At 55.2% G+C, this 4667-nt stretch overlaps 1 pseudogene; it reads left to right on the top strand.

Annotated features, from left to right (window-relative positions):
• The first annotated feature begins 895 nt into the window (after nt 1–895).
• LOC128406962 (uncharacterized protein K02A2.6-like) lies at nt 896–3165 on the top strand (annotated as a pseudogene).
• The last annotated feature ends 1502 nt before the right edge of the window (nt 3166–4667 follow it).

The following is a 4667-nucleotide window of genomic DNA, read 5'->3' as shown; positions in this document are numbered from 1 at the left end:
CCTCATCGGTGGCCTGAAGGATGAGAAGCTGCAACGACGCCTCTACGCTAAGAAGGACCTAACGTTCCAGGTCGCCCTGGAGGAGGCGCTGGCAACAGAAGCTACCAAGAGGTCGACGCAAGAGGCACGGCCGAGCCTGGCGCCCCAACCAAGGGTCCACCACGAAGACCTCACCGACGACTCAGGATCTGACAGGGAGGAGGTGCACTGAGTACAGCAGTGCACTCTAGCAGCGCACAGACCACGGCTGCCTCGATGAGAAGGAGGGAACTGCGCAAGCTGCGGGGAGAGTCACGAGAGGAGAGGAGGACCTGCCATTTCTGCAACGCAGAGTGCAGGCAGTGCGGAAAATTGGGACACATCGCTCGGGTGTGTCGGGCTCAGCCCACCCGACGTCAGGCATCAGATGACCGATCAAAGAGCCCCAGGGCCCAACGCACCAAGGCAACTTGACGGAGCTCACAGACTTCCAGGTATACCAGTTGCCCCACCCCAACGTAGAGAAAATTTATGTAGAGGTACAGATAGAGGGGGTCCCATGCCGCATGGAGCTTGACACGGGTTCAACTCTATTCATAATCTCAGCAGGGACCTTAAGGAAACTGTGTCCTAGTGGGGGTCCCAAACTCAGGCCGGCCCCATTCACCCTCCAGGACTTCCAGAAACATAAGGTCCCCACAATGGGGATGGGGACCTTCAGGGTGCAATATCGAGTGCGGACGCTGCAACTGGACTTGCTTGTGGTCAAGGGCCCCTACATTAGCTTACTGGGATTGGCATAGTTTGGACCACTGGGGCTAGCCGTCACCGGGGTGAACCACGCTAGCTTACAAGTGGACATGGACGCCATATGCAAGGAATTTCCAGGGGTTTTCGATGGGAAATTGGGACAGTATACGGGCCCCCCCCCATTGCCCTACAGCTTGACCCCACAGTACGACCTGTTAGGCTCAAGGCCCGCCGGGTCCAGTTCACCCTGAAACCTCGTATAGATGAGGAATTGGACCGGCTCGTGGAGCAAGGAGTGCTGGAGCAGGTGCCTAATGCCCCCTGGGAAACCCCAATTGTCACACCCATCAAGCCTAATGGTTCGGTAAGCATCTGCGCAGACTACAAATGTACCATAAAGAAGGCCCTCACGGCCCACTCACACCCAGTGCCAGTGGTCAGCCATGTCCTTGCCACCCTGGCTGGGTCAAAAATTTTTGGCAAGCTGGACTTGGCCCAAGCATATCAACAGCTGCCAGTAGATGAGGCCACAGCAGAGGCACAGACGATTGTGACGCACAGAGGAGCGTTCAGGGTAAAGCGGCTGCAATTCGGTGTCAGTGTGGCACCAGGCATATTCCAGAATCTAATGGACTCACTCCTTAAAGGGATTCCTGGCGTCACCCCCTTCTTCGATGATGTGTTGATTGCTGGGCCCACACCAGAGGAGTTTGAGGACCGCCTCCGCACTGTTCTGCACCGTTTCCAGATGGTGGGTCTCAAGGTGAAGCGGGAAAAATGTCTACTAGGAGTGCCTCAGGTGGACTTTCTGGGATTTATGGTGGATGCAGAAGGGGTCCACCCAACTGGGGACAAGGTACGGGCCATTTGTGATGCCCCAGCACCCAAGAGCAAGACTGAACTTCAGGCCTTCTTGGGACTATTGAACTCTTACCATTCCTTCCTTCCCCACAAGGCGGCGGTAGCGGAGGCCCTACACAGACTCCTGGACAAGCGGGCCCCTTGGGTGTGGGGCCAGTGCCAGGAGGCCACATTCCAGGCAGTCACGGACTTGCTTGTCTCAAACTCGGTCTTGGCACACTTTGACAAGAGGCTGCCAGTGGTGCTAGCATGCGACGCCTCGCCCTATGGCATCGGCGTTGTCCTGGGACACCAACTCCTGGATGGAAGAGAGGTACCGGTGGCATACTTTTCCCAGACACTCAACACAACTGAGCGGAACTACTCGCAAATCGACAAGGAGGGTCTGGCAATCATGAAGGGAGTAAAAAAATTCCATGATTTCTTGTACGGGCGGCCCTTTACCGTGATGACTGACCACAAGCCGTTGCTTGGCTTGTTTGCCCCCGAAAAGCAGACCCCCCAAGTGCTGTCTCCTCGCGTCCTCAGGTGGTCAATTTCCCTTGCCAGCTACCAGTATGCACTGATTTACTGCCCTGGGAAGGCGATGGGCCATGTGGACGCACTCAGCAGGCTACCACTACCGGAAACAGGCCCCGACCCAGCACCTGCACAAGAGGTTATGAGCCTGGAGCTGCTTCCTGACCGCCCCATTCAGTCAGAAGAAGTTGCACACCATTCCAAGAAAGATAGGGTCCTGGACTGGGTGTGGAGGGGGTGGCCCAGCAGCAGCCCCGGGCCAGAATTCGCCGGCTACACAACCCGCAAACATGAACTGTCGGCCCACAAGGGGTGCCTGTTATGTGGAAGCAGGGTCGTTGTTCCCCAGCCCCTCCACAAAAGGGTCCTCACAGCCCTACACGAGACACACCCAGGGGTAGTGAGAATGAAGGCCCTTGCCAGGAGTTATGTGTGGTGGCCGGGGATCGACGGAGAGATAGAGGCCTGGGTCAAACACTGCCAGGCCTGCCAAGAATCCCGCCCAGATCCCCCAAGGGCCCCAGTCCAGTCCTGGGAGTCCGCCCAAGCACCATGGTCACGCCTGCATGTGGACTTCACTGGCCCTTTTCAGGGGAAAACATTCTTCATAGTGGTGGACTCATACACCAAATGGCTGGAAGTCGCACTGGTACCGTCCACTTCCATGTCCGCAGCCATCCAGGTACTACACAGGCTGTTTGCAACCCACGGGCTCCCTGACACTCTCGTCTCAGACAACGGGACATTTACGTCAGGAGAATTCCAAACCTTCACAGAGCAGAACGCCATCCGGCACATCCGTTCGGTGCCATTCCACCCTGCCAATGGCCAAGCAGAACGCATGGTGCGGACCACCAAGGACACCCTCCGCCGCATGACGCAAGGGGATTGGGCCTTGCCACATTCCTTCTAGCACAGCACAGCACCCCCAGCTCAATGACTGGCCGGAGCCCCGCTGAAGTACTAATGGGTCGGCGCCTTGCAATCAGATTGGGCCGCCTTCACCCTGATAGAGCTCAGGATGAGATAGTGGTGGGGGAAGGCAGGAACCCCTGAACCTTCGTGGCCCAGGACCCAGTGTACTCAAAGAACTTTGGGGCAGGCCCAGCATGGGTACCCACCAAAGTCACCAGGGTCACTGGCCCCGTGTCGTACGAGGTGCTAACGGATGGGGGGCAATGCTGGCGCCACCACTGCGACCAGATATTGCGACGATACCCGGGAGAAAACCAGGAGGAGGACAGGTCAGAGGAGTCCCAAGGGAACAGTGGGGCAGTGAGACCCACAGAACAGGAGGGGCCAGCAGGAGAGGCAGAATCAGTAAATACAGAGAGGACCCGCGAGGCCGAAAGGACACCGGAACCAGAACCACGACTGAGCGAGCTGGTTGCACCAGACCAAACGGCCCCATCACACCCAGCATCCTTGGAACACGAGCCAGAACCTGAACCCCGGACCAGGGAACACCCCAGGCCGCAACACACACGTAAGCCGCCGGCTTACCTTGAGGACTATGAATGCGACGTCCTGGGCAGGATGGAACTTAGAGGGGAGGGGTGTTATGTACTGAGTTGAATAGGATTCAGAATGCAGCAGTCTGATTGGTCCTAGAACAATGCAGCAGTATGATTGGTCGGCAGGAGCCACCCAATCCAGCTCCAGATAGAAGTGAATCCACAACCTGATTGGCCTACAGGAGAATTCTGGAATTAGTCAATCACGTGCAGCCCATTGTGTAAATAATGTATATAAAGCAGATAATTTGAGGGGACTTTCATTCCCTCCTCACCACTATGAGCTGAATAAAGAGCATGAAATCCACTCTCGACTCTGAGTATCTTTCAGCTGTGCTGGCTGGGGCTGTTGGGAACTGCAGCCCAAAACATAATCACCATCACCATTTATGTTAACCTTTCTATCCCATTGTTCCCCCCTCTGCCCCAAAGGACTCTAGGGTGAAAAACAACAAAGCAACAAAATAATTTAAAATAAGATTTAAAAAACATTTTAAAAAGTGACATAGTCTCACAGCTAATAATTTAAAGGTTGCTGGCAGCAGTCTGGAGTATTTAAAGCTGCCTGTTGCCAAACTCTAGTGGCCTCCAGATGTGGACTACAACTCCCACCAGCACCAGCCAGCATTGTCAAACTTGCTGGAGCTGATAGGAGTCATAGTCCAAAACATCTGGAGGGCACCAGTTTGAAGAAAGCTGCTGAAGCATTTCCATACACAGGATCAGGCCTCCCTTAGAAGGAGGAGTAAAAAGGAACAGCAACTAAATGTCCTAGGGATGCAGGTGGCGCTGTGGTCTAAACTACTTAGCCTAGGGCTTGGCAATCAGAAGGTCAGCGGTTCGAATCCCCGTGACGGGGTGAGCTCCCGTTGCTCAGTCCCAGCTCCTGCTAACCTAGCAGTTTGAAAGCATGCCAGTGCAAGTAGATAAATAGGTACCACTTCTGTGGGAAGGTAAACAGTGTTTCCGTGTGCTGCTCTGGTTTCGCCAGAAGTGGCTTAGTCATGCTGACCACATGACCAGGAAGCTGTACGCTGGCTCCCT

Source organism: Podarcis raffonei, chromosome Z, assembly GCF_027172205.1.
Source record: "Podarcis raffonei isolate rPodRaf1 chromosome Z, rPodRaf1.pri, whole genome shotgun sequence".
Taxonomy (NCBI): Eukaryota; Metazoa; Chordata; class Lepidosauria; order Squamata; family Lacertidae; genus Podarcis; species Podarcis raffonei.
Note: the sequence above shows the minus strand (reverse complement) of the source record. Positions and strands in the feature narration are given on the sequence as shown.